This window comes from Chinchilla lanigera, unplaced genomic scaffold, assembly GCF_000276665.1.
Source record: "Chinchilla lanigera isolate Chin_1 unplaced genomic scaffold, ChiLan1.0 scaffold00013, whole genome shotgun sequence".
In the NCBI taxonomy this organism is placed as follows: Eukaryota; Metazoa; Chordata; class Mammalia; order Rodentia; family Chinchillidae; genus Chinchilla; species Chinchilla lanigera.
Window position 1 is genome coordinate 23871483 of NW_004955414.1, and position 15930 is coordinate 23887412.

General features: G+C 45.1%; 1 protein-coding gene and 1 long non-coding RNA gene across 5 annotated transcripts in view; one reads left to right on the plus strand and one right to left on the minus strand.

Moving 5' to 3' along the window:
* Tub (tubby bipartite transcription factor) overlaps positions 1-15930 on the plus strand; it is an 86957-nt gene that overhangs the window by 38742 nt on the left and 32285 nt on the right. The window lies entirely within an intron of this gene.
* Positions 1654-8107, minus strand: LOC102015713. Of its 2 annotated transcripts, none has more exons than XR_001233159.1 (3): positions 8023-8107; positions 6872-7078; positions 1654-2407 (listed from the first exon to the last, which is right to left on the minus strand). It is a non-coding gene; the product is annotated as an uncharacterized LOC102015713 (long non-coding RNA). The 2 variants fall into 2 exon arrangements; XR_260193.2 differs by lacking the exon at positions 8023-8107 and adding an exon at positions 7429-7607.

Genomic DNA, 15930 nt, shown 5'->3' on the forward strand with positions numbered 1-15930 from the left:
TCGTTACAGATGCCATGTGAACCTCTGAGTCCATTTCCAACATGTTGGAGTTATGGTTATGTCCCAGTTATGTAGGACTTGTCTCTGCCTGATCATGGGTGATTTCAGCAGTGGATGGAGCTCACTTTGTGGTCTCCACCTGCCTGGTAGGCCCAACCGCAACCCTGTGTTCCTCCACTTAGCCCAAGGCAAGCACAGGGTGAGGCTGCCTTTGAAGTGACAGATCACCTCCCTGTTCCTCGATGCTCTCTCTCTTGTGTCTACAAAGGCAGAATAGGGATTCTCTGAACAGGACATCACATACTTAGCTCTTCCTCAGGCTTGGTGTTGGTGATGAGGCCGTCTGTGTGTGGGAGGACTTGGCAGGTGGTGCCCCAGCTGCCCTCCAGCCCTGCAGAGCTTCTCTCAAGCCTCCCTGGCAGTGGGCACTGTCAATGAGCTAAGGCCAGGCAGGGTTGGACCACTCTGTGTGTGTTGTGTTGTGGGGAGGGAGGGAGATGGAGGGTCCCCAGGATGGGAGAAGACACACCCATGCCCTTCTGAAGGAGCGATACCCGCTCCCCTCCCTCAGGCTGGGCCTCCAAGTTGGGAAAGAGCCCCCCATCACCTTGCCCTGGGATCCTGTGGTGAGGAAGGAGGATGAAGGAAGTCAGCTCAGAGCAGCCACTGGGCATGCTGGTTTGGCCTCTGCCCCAGCAGTCCAGCACATGTCCAACATTGGACGCACCCATTGCTGGGAAGGTTGTACTGCCCTCCCCACCTGTTAAGGGATCCCCTAACCCCAAAGTAGGCCACATTGGGCTGCAGGACCCCACGCTGAAAGGTAGAGCTTTGGGGAAGCTCCAGAATCCCCCAAACTCTTACTCCCTCAGAATAGTTTGGATGGAAGTCTCAGGAGAAGTGACCTCACCCTGTCACCTCCTCAGGTAGGGTTCAGAAGATGGTTCCAAAACTCCCAAGGAAAGACTCTCTCCCTGTAGTCTTTCCCCATTCCCCCTCCTCTGGGTTCTCATTTTCAGGACCTCAGAGGCTGCCACCTGTCCTCACCTGGCAGGGAGGTTGGATGGGGGCAAGGTGACGACTCTCGGTGTTTCCTGACAACAGGCCGGGGGAATCGAGCACCAATGTGAAGCTGAAGAGAGTCCTGGAGACAGGGGGCGGTGAGACCGAATCTGTCCAGGCCATACCTGTGGCCGGGGTGTGGCCCTGGGCCTGGGGAGGGTCGCTGTTTGAGCGGAGGATGCAGCTTTATAAAATGACTCCGTAAGTATGGCCTGGGCAGGTGGGGCCGCAGGCCCCCACTGCCCCATGTGGGACTGTGGGTGTGGACCAGGAGCCACCTGCAGCATGGGGAGACCCTGCAGCACACAGGGGGGAACCTGCAGAAGATGGGTGGCCCTGGTCCCAGGAAGAAGCCATTGTTTGGGCTGAGGCAGAGCAGTGGCTGACTCTTGGCCTCTGGGGAGTCCAGGTTGCCCTCTGAAGCCTGTGGAGGGCCCTCTCCCTGATGTCCTAGGCTGATGATGGCAAACCTTCTATAGCTTTCAATGATATAAAGAGCCCACTGGGGGCATGCATGCCATAGGTTCACCACCATTGTCCTAGGCCATAAGCTGAGCCTTCCCCAGGAAGTGTGTGTGTGTGTGTGTGTGTGTGTGTGTGTGTGTGCGTGCATGTGAGGGGCTTGGTCTCTGCTGCTGGCTGTAAGTTGGCTTTCTGCCCCCAGTGAGAGCCCTCTGAACTCAGCAGCCCAGGAGGATGGCCCCGAATTCTCATAGGCAACAAGGCTCTAGAATAGTGATCAGCGTCATGAGGACCACTGGGAATGTTTTGAAAAATACATACTCTCCAGCCCCGCCCCCATAGAGTAAGGGTGGTGTCCAGGAACCTATGCTTTAAAGCTGTCCAGGTTGTTCTAGTGGGTGGCGCACCCTGGGCCAGCCCTACTGTTTGTATGTGGAAGCACGGTTGTCTGCCTGCAGTGCCATCACTGGACATTCATACTTTGGCTTTAGAAGATGTTCTAGTCACCTGGTCTCTTGTATCAGGAAGAGACCCAGCTGCCTTTTCAAAAATGCCTTCCTGAGGCTTTGGAGAGAAAGAATGGTGCATAGGGTAGACCCCTGAGGGAGGAAGACTCAGAAAGGGGAGGACGTGAACATCATGTACAAGGTACTGCTGCAGAGGCACAGTGTCCGGATCCACTGAGACTGTGACTCTCTTAACTCACCGAGAGAACCTGGGTCCACACCAGCCATTCCTGTCCCTGTTCAGCCATGAGGATGAGCCTGACTCCCCTTCAGGGACACGCGATCATGTTTTCAAGAGGACTCCGGGAGATGAGCTTGTCCAAATATCATTAGGAAATCTCTTCAGTGGAGTTCCTTTTCAGCATTTTAAGTGTTTTCTTAAAAAAAAAAAAAAAAAAAATCATTTTAAGTGTTTTCTTAAAAAAAAAAAAAAAAAAGAATCTACTTAATTCAAAATGACCTTTACAAAAAGATAAAGTAAATGACCTTTAGAGGCCTCAAAACTTACTAAATTAGCATGAAGGCAACACAGTCAAGTCACTGGCTCTCCAATTCCAGAGTGGACGCTGGTGTTGGAGGTGGGCTGGGTGGGTTTATTTCCTGGGGCCTCAAGTTCATGTCTCCCAGGACTGCACATGTCCATGCCTCCTGGCTGGAGAACATCCCGAGGTGCTCACTCGACCCAGTTTGCTTAGTCATTTCCCAAGTGCTGAGCCTTTGGGTTCTTTCCAACTTCTTGCTATTATAAATATCATGGCTATGAATATCTCTGTACAAATTACTTTCTTAGTATTTTACTGGGAAGCATTCCCCAAGTGGTATTACTAGGTCAAAGGGTATGAGCAATTTTGTAGTTCTTGTCATATATTACTAGATAGTTCTCCAGAAATATTAAATCCATTTACCATGACACCAATTATACATGGCAGTCCCTACCACCCTCCAACATCAAGGTTCATCATTTTTCTTTGTTTTGTATTGTTTTATTTTTTCCCCTCATTTTGCCATATTAGTCAGGAGTGGTGCCATAGAGTTGTTTTGTGTGTATTGTTGGACATTCTCTGAAGGCACTTGGGAAGCTTATGGACATCGTGTGTCTTGCACAGATTATGGTGGGTTTGGTCCAGGGTCCTGAGTCAGAGCTGAACCAGGCCTGAGAAATCAGTAGTTCTGAGTTTCTAGACTTACTCAGTCCTCAACAATAGGACAGCAGGCACACTAGGGGCTCCATTTCAAATGTTCTGAGCTCAAGGGATGAATGTGGGTTTAAAACAGCATTGCTTGTCCTGGGTAGAAGACTGAGATGAAGTGGAGAGCGAAGTTTGATAAGCTGTGCTTGAGCTCCACTGGGGCCTACACAGCCACCTGCTCGGCTGTAGTGTTGTGAGTGCATACATTACCAGGTTGTGCTTGTGGCTGCAGCTGTGGGAACAAACCTTTTCATCCTAATGACATCAGAGTGACTCCAAGAATTTATTGAATACATTCAAACTAGGGCTCTGATGGTGGCCAGGAAGACCAGCCTACGTAAGGTTGGTTGTCTGAGCCCTTGTGTCTCGCCTGCAGTCTAAGCATGGAGAGTTGTAAGGTGCTAGGGAACATTGATTTAAGAAGGAGTACAAGACGATGGCCTGCAGATGAAGAGAGAGAGGGCTCACCAGTGACATCAGACAGAGACAGTAAGGTTTAGGGACACAAAACCCACTGATGGAACCTGGGTGCCAGGCTGTTGCAGGGAGGCTAAGGGTCCTCCTGGGATCTCAACAGATAGGCCGGATGAGCAAGGAAAATAAGTCAGGGAGGGACAAACTAGCAAAGCGTGGAAGTCAGCAGCTTAAATCATGGTGTCAAAAGACACAGCAAACTTGAGAGCAGATATGGGTACTCAAATGCATTCTGTATAGAATGGAACAGTAGGTTGATTTGTGTGACCAAGGGGAGTCTTGTGAGCCCAGTGCCAGGCGCCTGTCCATATCGAAGCAGGTCCTTGGGAGAAATGGAGGACACAGAGTCAGTGTATATATGCCCAGCCTCTTGGAGGAGAACTGACAGAAGCTGGATGGAACTGTAGCTGTGGTGTACATGTGGCCCTGGACTTGGCAGGACTGCTGGCTGCAGAGGGCAGGCTAGGCCCATGGACATCAGGCTTAGGGTGAGGTATGCATGTTGCTGGACTGACACGTGTCTTGAGCTCAGCAAGGTCCTCTAGGCCTTGCACAGGAAGAAAATCTCCTTTTCTTCTCATTTTCAGCATTCTGCTCATGATGCTGGGGCTTGGGTGGGGCTGCCACAGGTGGCAATGACAGCTGGACCATAGCAGGTGACCAGGGTCCCCAAATGACCACTGCATGGAGTTGAGAAGGGGTTTGGAACCGTGATTGTAGCTCAGTGGCACAAGTGCCTGCCTGGCAAGCCCAAGGTCCTGAGTTAGATTCCTGGTAGTAAAACAAAACAAACAAACAAAAAAACCATGCTGAGAAGGGGTTTGGTGCATAAGTATAAACCTTAGATTCGGATAGGCCTGGCCTGATGCTGACACGGTACCTTACTGTGTGACTTCTAACAACTCCTGAGTTGCAGCTTTGTCTTCTGTAAAACGGGGGTGTTCATACCACCTTATAGGGTAGTTGAGAAAATTAAGTGAGACATTAATGTGTGAAAGTGCTTAGCACAGATAGTTTCTGCTCAGTTCACCCCCGTTTTCTTCTTTTTGCTCTCCTAGTATGCAGCAGGGTTGAATGCATCCACAGGCTCAGGTAGGCCTCCACCGTAGGCCGGGAGGGCCACAGGGTGCGGACATGGGAGTGGGAATGGAAGAAGGGGCAGCATAGTCTCTGGTAAGCCCAGGAGCACAGCTAGACTAGAATCTCAGCTTCTGAGTTAATCGAATCTGGGGTACCGGTAAATTTAGCCTGGTGGGTGAATCTAGCGTGGCAAGATTTGAGCCTTGATTTTCTTTTCTGAAAAATTAATACCTCATCCCGGAGTTGTATACAAACTAGGGATAATATAGAGAGAGTACCTAGCACAACTCTTGCACATAGTAGGAGGTCGACACGTGTGACAGTGTGGTTTCTGTGGATATGAATACTTTCGATGCCCTCAGAATCATAACCACTGTGAAGGGCCTCTCTTTATGACCCCAGGGTTTAGCTTGGGGCCCAACACACACACAGAAACAGGCGTGAGCATGGCTGCCGGGGCTTGGATAGGCCCAGTCTGCAGCTCCTATCATGTCATCCTAGAGTTAGCTGGGAAGGAAGGGGCCCAACAAGGCTGCTGTGCAGGCCCCTGGGACTGCAGGGGCTCCAGAGAGAACTGTCACAGGCAGACTAGGCACTCAGAAGTGTTCTCCGGGAGAGGCAAGTGCCAGCAGGTCTTCTCAAGCACTGAGTGAGGTGCCACTCAGCATGTACAAAGGGTGCTGCTTCTGGGTTCAGTCCCTCGACAGATCAGCTGCTTGTACCCTGGGCCTGATCCTAGACCTAATTAGGTACTGTGCTAGGGACTGGATGATGGGCCTTGTCCTTCTTGGGGGGCCATGCAGAGGGGACACACAGCCCAGGGAAAGGGTCACAGCTGCTTCTGGCTTTCTCTGGCAATCTCCTGAAGCCATGAGCTCAGCACCTGCTTGGAGTGCCATCACTCTAGAGCTACAGTCCAGGGTTCTGAATGCCAGTTCATGACGTGCGGTCTCCTGCAGACTGCTCTTGTGCCTCTGGCGTTGTACAGAATCAGCCCTGCAACCTGGGCCACAGAGCTTGCACCTAAGGGGTGTGCAGTGACTTCTGGTGTTTGAGGACGTGGGCAGGACTTACACAAGCACTTAGAAGCAGGGTGAAGCCGCCTGCGCAAGCTTGGTTCCTGCCACGTGTGCAGTCCCTCCACTCTGCAAATGGCCTCTAGTCCCTGTCACCCAGTCCCTGTCATCTGTCTGGACCTGTGTGCATCCTCAGAGCGGCCAGTGCAACCCACTACCTCCTCCAGATGCACAGATGCACACGCACACAGCCATCACCAAGTGACGAGGGGACTTCCCTCTGGCTTCATCTCTGAGCTCCACTCTGTACCTCTCACTCCCACCGTCTGCTCTACCCTTCCTGATCTGCTCCCGTCCTTCCAGAGTCTGGCCTTACCCCACAAGTCTGACACTTACTAGGTCCAGCCGCTCCGGCTCCGACCTCCAGCTCCTCTCCCCACCACATTATGTAATAACTAATGAGGGCGTTGCTGCCCAGCTCTGCCCCAGCTCCCGTTCTTGTGTGGTCAGTATCAGGGGAGCTCTTCCAGGGAGACTGAAGCCTTGGGTATGGGCCCTGGCCCCCCTCACTCAGCCATGTGAGCTCCGCAAGTCCTTCTGCCCTTTGAAACCTGTTTCCTGACCTGTAAAATGGAAATAATAGCATCTTCTCTATAGGGCTTCCACAAAAGTCAAATGAGACCTGTATGTGTGGCTTTTAGCATGGCATTTGGCAGGTGGTAAACATCTAATTAATGTTGGTTAGTGATGTTATTTTGTACCTAATATTTGGAATGGATAAATTTCACTTATGTTCTCACTCAGCGGATGCTAACTGAGCTTTTAGTCTGTCCCAGGCCCTGTGCTAAGCGCAGTAGGAGCACAGCGGTAAAAACCCTGTTCTGGAGGAGCTCGGCTTCTCCTGGTCTCCACAGCCACAGGAGTCCTGACTGTCCGCCACCTCTGTCATCCACTGCTGCACTCTGCCCTGAGGCAGTCTCCCACCCACAGCCTCAGCCTCAGCCCCGCAGGCTCAGGACTCACTGAATCTCCCTCTCCTGGCTCACCCTCCCGCCACCTCCAGCCAGGCTTTTCCACTCACCTGGAATGTGGCATCTTGCGGACGCAAACCTAGCTGTAGTCTGTTCAGGCTGCTATGACCAAGTACGATGCACTTGGTGGTTCATAATCACCAGACACATTTCTCACACAGTTCTGGAGGCTGGAAGTCTGAGATCAAGGTGGGAGCGTGACGAGGTCTGGTGAGGGCCCTCTTCCAAGTCACAGGTGATCTGCTTCTCCTTGACTCCTTGCATAGCAGAAAAAGAGGAAAAGAACTCCCTGGAGTCCTTTTATAGGGCCGCTAATCCCATTCAGGAAGTTCTACCCTCAGGCCCTAATCACCGTCCGAAGGCCCCACTTCCTAATACCACCCTATTAGGAGTTAGGGTTTGGATGTGGGGCTTCGGTGGTGGCAGAGGGGAGCGCAAACATTGAGTCCCTTGCACCTGGCGCATCCGAACTGGAGCTCACAGGCCCAAGTCATCTCTTAAACTCCTGCTCCTGTTGGGCTGCCCGCAGAGTCCCTGGCCACCCTTGGCTCCCTCAAATGTGCAGCTGCGCCGCCATCGTTGTTGGCACCACTTACAGAACACTTACCCGTGCCAAACACTGTTCTAAAGGCTTTCACTTAGTAAGTCCCACGGTCCCTGGACACCCATAAGAAGTAGTTTGCAAATAAGAAACAGCCTACGATGAGAGCTTGCTGGTGGCAGAGCCAGGCGGTCTGGCCTCGGCGGCAGTCTCCATCGGCGGTGCTTGTCTGTTCCGGTGGCTCTTGCCTGAGTCCCTGGGCCTCTTGTACATTCACGCTGGCAACTTCACTGCCATATCCAGCCCGTGCTGGCCCGGATTATTGAAAAGCCCACTCAAGGGCACCTCTGCTTCCCTCTCGCTTCACCGTGACCCTGCTCCTAGGGCACCTGTGGTCGCCTCCCTCCTAAGCTCATCCCGTGCCGTTTCCCCACTGCCATCACCCTTCTTTCGTTTCTCACTGTTAAGAGCTTCAAGACCAATGCTCAGCCTGGCCTTGTCCCAGACTGACTTCGCTGGCCTTAAATAACCTCTCCAAGTCCCCGCTTCCTCCTACGCATTTCCTCTACTACAGGACCAGCCATACCATCCACCTCAGCACCAACTAGCCTTCTGTAGCTCTCCTACCTTTATTAAATTAAATTCTGTAGCCCCACCTACCTTTATTAAATGCTGTGTCCTTAAGTCACCAGCCTCAAATGCCACCTGTGCTACAGAGTCCTGCGTGGTTGTCATCAGACTGCGTTGCTCTTTCCCCTGCACTCTGATGCCGCCTTCATCCCTGGCTGGGCTGACTTTATGCCACCTGACATTATCATCTGTTGTGTCTGCCTTCATCAGTGTCCTCCAGTAACCTTGATCGTCACAGTCTGGTGCCATGTCTCAGAACCCCGGTAATGACAGGGCTGGATGCAGCAAGAGCCTGGATACAGAAGCGAGCAGAGCCAGCCTATGAGGTCTCTTGGCCACTTAGGGCAGGAAAGGTCCAAGTTCTTTCCGTGCGCCCGTCTTTTCCTGCTAAAGAAACCAGATATGGGGACGGATTCCTGAACTGAGGCTGAGTTAGAAGGGCCACTAGAGGTCATCTGCATTCATCTTTTCACTTCAAAATATTGGGCAGAGATCCAGAAAGGCAGAAAGACTAGCCCAAGATCACTCAGAGCTGGTTTTGAAATTTGGTATTATTGTTTTCATTCGTTTTTCTCTTTAAAAAAAAAAAAATTAAAAAGATGGCTCAGCAGGGAGAAGTTGTGGCTAGAATGCAGCCTTCTGGCTTCTAGCCCAGGGTACTTTCTGCTCCATTGAACCATTTTGTCTTTTCTTGGCTCATTCTCTACCTAAACTACCTACTGCAGTCACAACAGCTACTCAAGCAGAACATCAGCCACCAGGGTTACAGCTCTGAATGTTTCTGTATTCTTCTCCAGATAACCACTTGACAAATTCTTTTGTACTTTTGGCATGACAATTTTGTAATCTCATTTTCTTTCATATTCTTAGTAACTTTTTGCAATTAACATTTAAATTCTTTTTTGTTTGTTTGTTTGTTTGGTATCAGGAGTCGAACTCAGGACCTTATGCTTGCCAGGCAGGTGCTTGTGCCACTGAGCTATAGATCCCTGGCTAACATCTAAATTCTTATAGACAAATTCTTTTTTAAAAATGTTCTCTGTTTTATTTTACTTTATTAGTACATGTTTCTAATTCACGTAGTTTACAATCATCGTGGGGAATGACTATATGTACATATTACAGCTTTATTAAAAATCTCACTCCCCTTCTGCCCCCCTCCCAGTTCCTCCTCTGGTTCCCCAATCACCTTTTTCATACTTGTTGGTAATATTTCTTCTAGCACAAGTTATGCATTATAATGTTCACATCGATTAGGGTTATTAGGTCCCAGTACTTGTTATATCTTTCTGCCTCTCATCCCCGCCGGTCCCCCCTCTCCTTGTTCTCTTGGACCCTTTCCCTACTGGAAGAGATCTGTCCCCTTGTCCCTTTCTGTCAATTTTTTTTTTATCATTTTCTTTGTACTTTGCCTCACTCAAATGAGGGATACTGTGTGATATTCAAACTTGAGTGTCTGCTTTATTTCACTCAACATTATGTTTTCCAGATGCATCCATTTTCTACATATGCCTCAAATTTGTCCTTCTTGATAGCCAAGTGGTATTCATCATATATTACATATTCCATTATATGTCACTATATAACACTGTATATTCCATTATATATCACATTTTGCTTATTCAGTCATCTGGGTACACAGGCTGCTTCCAAAATTTAGGTATTATGAATAATATAATACTGTAAACGTTGGCACTATAAACATTGGTATACAATTATCACTTTTGTATGTTGACTTTAGCTCTCTGGAGAAGATATCTAGCAGGGGATAGCTGGGTTGTATGGAATCTCTAGTTTTAATTCTTGGAGAAATCTCCATACTGACTTCTACAATGGTTGTACTAGTTTGCATTCCCACCAGCAATGTAGGAGAGTTCCTTTTTTACCACAGCCACATGGGATTTGTTTTTGTTTGATTTCTTAATGATTGCCATTCTCTTCTGAGTAAGATGGAATCTTAGCATTGCTTTAAATTGCATTTCTCTAATGGCCAGAGATGTGGAGCATTTTTCCATATATTTGTTGACCATTTGTATTTCTTTCTCTATGAAGTATCTGTTCATTTCTTTAGTCCATTTCGTGACTGGGTCTTCAATTTTAGGTGGTTTAATTTTTTTGAGTTCTTGGTATATGCTAGATAATAGTCTTTTGTCTGAGGAGTAGCTGGTAAAAATTTTCCCCCATTCTGTAGATTGTCTTTTTGCTCTACTGATTGAATCTTTTGCTGTACAAAAGGTCTTTAGTCTGATATAATCCCATTTGTTGATTCTTGCTACTTCCTGTGTGACTGAAGTTCTGTTTAGAAAATCCCTTCCTACTCCTATATCTTCAAGAGTTTTACCTATTTTGTCTTCCAGAAGTTTAATATTTCTGTTTTAATGTTTAGATCTGCAATCCATTTTGATTTTAACTTAGTATATGGTGAGAGATAAGGGCCTAGTTTCTTTCTTCTACAAATGGATAACCAGTTTTCCCAGTACCACTTGTTGAATAGGCTATCTTTTTTCCAGCATATGTTTGTGGACCCTTTGTCAAAGATCACATAGTTGAATATGTCTGGGGAGGTTTCTATAACCTCAACTCTGTTCCATTGCTCCATGTGTCTGCTTTTCTTCCAGTACTATGCCATCTTTATCACTATTGCTTTGAAGTATAGTTTGAAGTCTGCTATTGCTATTTCACCTGCTTTGTTGTTACTGCCCTGAGTTACTTTTGCTATTCGGGGTCTCTTCTGGTTGCATATGAATTTTAGGATTGTTTTCTCTAGAGCTGTAAAGTATGCTGTTGGTATTTTGACTGGTACTGCATTGAATCTGTATCACAGTTTTGGAAGTATGGCCATTTTGACAATAGTGGTTCTGCCTAACAAGGAGCAAGGGACATCTTTCCATTTTCTGATGTCCTCTCAGTTTCCTTTTTCAGAATACTCTAGTTTTTTTTTTTTGTAGAGATCTTTCACTTCTTTGCTTAGGTTAATTCCTAAGTATTTAATTTTTCTTGAAGTGACTGTGAATGGTGTTGTTCTTATAATTTCCTTCTCATCCCATTCATTGTTGGTATACACAAAAGCTAATGATTTTTGTGTGTTGACCTTGTATTCTGCTACTTTGCTGAAGTTGGTTATTAATTCTAAAAGTTTTTTGGTGGAGTTCTTCGGGTTTTCCATGTAGAATATCATGGCATCTGAAAATAGTGATAATTGGAGTTCTTCCTGTCCTATATGTATCCCTTTTATTTTTTTCTCTTCCTTAATTGCTTTGGCTTATGTTTCAATTACTGTGTTGAATAACAGAGGTGATAGTGAACATCCTGGTCCTGTTCCTGATTTTAGGGGAAATGCTTTTATTTTTTCCCCATTTAGTATGATGCTGGCTATTTGTTTGTTATAGATAGCCCTTACTATATTCAGTTATGGTCTTTCTATACCTGTTTTCTCAGGGCTTTTGTCATGAAGAGCTGTTGGATTTTGTTGAAAGCCTTTTCTGCAGCTATTGATATGATCACGTGGTTTTTGACTTTGCTTCTGTTTATATGATGTATTACATTTATAGTCTTAATGCATATTGAACCATCCTTCCATCTCTGTGGTGAAACCTACTTGATCATGGTGTATCAGCTTTTTGAAAATATGCTGCACTCTATTTGCTAATATCTTGTTGAGGATTTTTGCACCTATGTTCTTAAAGAGGTTGGCCTATAGTTCTTTTAGTTGGGTCTTTATCCAGTTTTGGGATCAGGGTGAAAGTGGCTTCCATAAATGAATTTGGGAGCACTCCATCCATTTTAATTTCTTTGAACAGCTTGAGAAGTAGTGGTGATACAATATCCTTAGAGGTTTTGTAGAATTCAGCCATGAATCCATCAGGTCCTGGGCTTTTTTTTTCGTTTGTAGATTCTTTATTACTCAGTCAATTTCTTTGCTTGTAATTGAGTTGTTAAGTGTATTTATGTCTTCTTGAGTTAACTTTGGTAGTTTGTGTGTCTAGAAATCTGTCAGTTTCTTCAGTGTTTACTAATTTGTTGGAATATAACTTTTCAAAGTAGTTACTAATTATCTTCTAGATTTCTACAATGTCTGTGTGATTTCACCTTTGTCATTTCTAATGGTATTTATGTGAGTCTTTTTTCTTTCTTTTTTTAGTGAATCTTGCTAAGCTTTGTCTGTTTTATTTATTCTTTCAAAGAACTATCTCTTTGCTTCATTGATTTTTTTTTTTTTTTACAGATTTTTTAGTGTCAATTTCATTAATTTCCACTCTCATCTTTATAATTTTCCTTTTTAGTTTCAGCTTGGGGATGGTTTGTTGTTGTTTCTCAAATATCTTGAGATTTCTCATAAGGTTATTTGAGCTTGCTCTGCTTTCTTAATGTGAGCACTGATTGCAATGAATTTTCCTCTTAGAACTGCCTTCAAAGTGTCCCAAAGTTTTCATTGAGTTGTACAGTCATTGTCATTAACTTCCATAAATTTTTAACTTTCTTCTTTCATTTCTTTTGTGACCCATTGCTTGCTTAGGAGTATGTTGCTAATTTTCTGGGGGCTTTTTCCTTTCCCAGGTTTTCTTCTGTACTTGATTTCTATTTTCATTGCATAGTGGTCAGATAGTATGCATGAGGTAATTTCAGTTCTTTTATATTTACTTAAACAGGCTTTGTGGACTAGATGTGATCTTTGGAGAAAGTACCATGTGCTGCTGAAAAGAATGTATACTTTGTTGTAGAGGAGTGGAATACTCTCTATGTATCGATTAAGTCCATGTATTCAAGGGTGTGGTTCAGCTCTGAAATTTCTTTATTTGCTGTTTAGTTTATCTGTCTCTTTGCAAAAGTGTGGTGTTAAAGTCTCTGACTATGACTGTGTTGTTTATTTGATCTATTAATGTCAGCAGTTTTTCTTTTATGAATGTAGGCACTCCAGCATTCAGTGCATATATGTTTATCAGTATTATCTCTTCCTCCTGGATAGTTCATTTAGCTAGTATGTAGTGACCTGCTTTGTCTCTTTTAATCTATTTTAACTTGAAATTTATCATGTCTAATATTAGAATGGCTGCTCCTGTTTGTTTTCTGGGTCCCGGTGTTTGAAATGTTGTTTTCCATCCTTTAATTTTAAGTCTGTGAATATCTTTTTGGACTAGTTGGGTTTCTTAAATGCAACATTGTTGGATTCCGTTTTTTGATCCAGTTTGCCCGTCTGTGTCTTTTGATTGGAGAGTTGAGGCCATTCACACTGAGAGAGATTACTGAGATGTGTTGGTTTATTATCATTGTCTTCTGTATCTGCTGGTTTATCATTTGTTGGCTTTTTTGATTGCTTATCTACACCTCACTGGTTTCCTCTGTGGTTTTTTTTAATCTTTTTGAGACAGGGTCTCACTATGCAGTTCAGGCTGGCCTTGAGCTCACTTTGTAGCCCAGGCAGGTCTCAAACTCGCAATGATCCTCCTGCCTCAGCCTCCTGAGTGCTGGGATTACAGGTGTGCGCCACTATGCCCGGCTGTTCCTCTGTGTTTTTAAGTGTGTCTAATCCAGGGTTTCTGTTGAGAATATGCTTGAGTATTTTCCCTGGCACTCATATATCTTTCGAGCTGGTCTTTTTCATGGAAATACCTTATTTCTCCTTCTATTTTGAAGGATAACTGTGCTGGGTAAGTTAATCTAGGTTGGAAGTTACTGCTTTGACAGCTTGAAATACTTCAGTCCCAGCTCTCCCGGCCTTCAGGGTATGCTGAGACGTCTGCTCTGTTTCTAATTGGTTTACCTTCACGTGCAATTTTTTGTTTTTCTCTGGCTGCCTTTAAAATGTTTCAAATTTTATGAAGATATACCTTGGTGAATTCCTCCTTCCATTGTAATCGTTTGGAGTTCTATGAGCATCACTTATTTGTACTTTAAACTCTTTTCTCACATTTGGGAAATTTTCTTTGATAATTTCTGTAAGCACATTGGTGAATCTGTCTATGGAGTCTTCAGATTTTCCTCTAACTCTAGTTAGCCTTAGGTTGGCCTTTTCTGTTGTCATCCAGTAGCTGCTGGATAGTCTTCCTCTTGTTCTCTTAATTTCTTTTTGGCTTTGAGCTCTGTATCATAATCCATTGTTTTGTCCTCTACATCAGATACTTTGTCTTCAAATTGGTCATTATAGACAAGTTCTTAAGAGAGAGTATATTTCTGGGTTGCTTATTTCTTTCATTAATGTTTCGTGTGAGATTTGTGTCCAAACTGCTTTAGTTGCTGTGGTTTTATATTTTATCATTATTATTATTGTCATTATTATTAGTAGTATGTGTGTGTGTTGCACTAGAGATTGAACCCAGAAACTTTGCACTGAGCTACATCCCCAGACACCCCCCCTTTCCATATACAATATATATGTATTTCTTTTTTCCTAAACAGGGCCTTGTAAGTCACTAAATTGCCCAAGGCTGGGCTTGAACTTTTGATCCTCTGGCCTCATCCCCCTGAGTGCTGGGTTACATGTGTGCACCACCATGCCTGACTTGTGGCATTATACTTTAATCTCTAGTGGACTGGTCCTCTTCTCAATCATCATTGTCAGGACTTTCTTTGCTTTTCCTTCTTGTATCCTTTCATTTTGCTTTGGTTTGTTTTTTCTTGCAAGATAATCTTTACCTGGGTTATTGGGAGGGATTTGGGACAGGAAGCTGATTTATCCCAGGCTTCTGTAAACCTGGGCATCCACTCTTAGGTCATGGTTCAGATCATGGAAAAGAGGCCGGAGAAACAGGAAGGATGGCACCGACTCTCTGACCTCCCCCTTTTCTTCGCACTGCTCCCTAATTTGCTATCCTAGGCAAGAGGGCATGCTGCCGGATCAATGTAATTGTGCCCCATAGGATGGGTGTAGCTCTGTTGGTCACTGTGGCTTTGCCTATGAGTAACAGCTCCTGTGTAGCTTCCTGCTTAGGTTGGGAAACCTGAGGAGGAGAATAGATTCACGGGTACTCTGAACACCCAGGCACTACCTTTCCCTGTGGCACTGCCATTTCCAGACAAAGGTCCAAGCTTCCTGTAGAGTTCATTTCCTACCTTTTTTTTTTTTGCCACACGGGTCTGCCCCTTACTAACTACTGGCTTTCCTAAAGTGATCAACTCAAGAGCAACAACTTACCTCTTCTTAGCTTATTTATTCCTACAAACATGCACTTGCGTACCAAGTGGGAGGACACCTGATTATAACACTGATCTAACTGCTTTGTCACAATTCAGAAAGCTGCCATTTTGGGCCATTGGGTGGGATAACGCCCAAAAAGTAGGTGTGTTCCTCCAGCAGTGATGTCACTGGCGTTCGTGATCCACACCATGCAGCCAGCTTGGCTTGGTCACCATGCAGCCCGTGTTCACAAACCACTGGGACTTCATCTTCCTTTCCCTTACCCATCACCAAAGGGACACTAAGGGAACCCCTGTTCATTGTTAAGTTTCAGAATTGTTGGAATTTTTCTTTGAACAAAACGGTCTCCTTTAGGAAAAATTACTATCTTCAAAAGGGTTCTTGTCATATAAAAATATATTAGGCCTCTCCATTCATTCAAGTTATTTATGTAAATCTCCATCATATTTTGTAATTTGCTTTATATGTGTCACAAATTAGTCTGTGTTATTTTAAAACTGGTCATGTGAGGTCTTGACATTTAAATGAGATGCCTTTCATTTTTGTTTTGTATGAAACTATAAAAAACTATAGTTTTTTTTATAAAACTCGTTTTATATAAAAATGTTATTGACTGTTTTGTATGTGGCACTTTTACTAAACTTTCTGGTTCTGTTGGGTTTCTTTTCATTGGTTCCTTTAAGATTTCTTGGGATCCCGGTATGGTATCTATGTCATTTACTATAATGTAAATCCCAAGTCCTCCTTTCTAAAATAGTTCATCGGTGACCCCTCAGGGACATTCAGTAAATACAGGTAGTTGG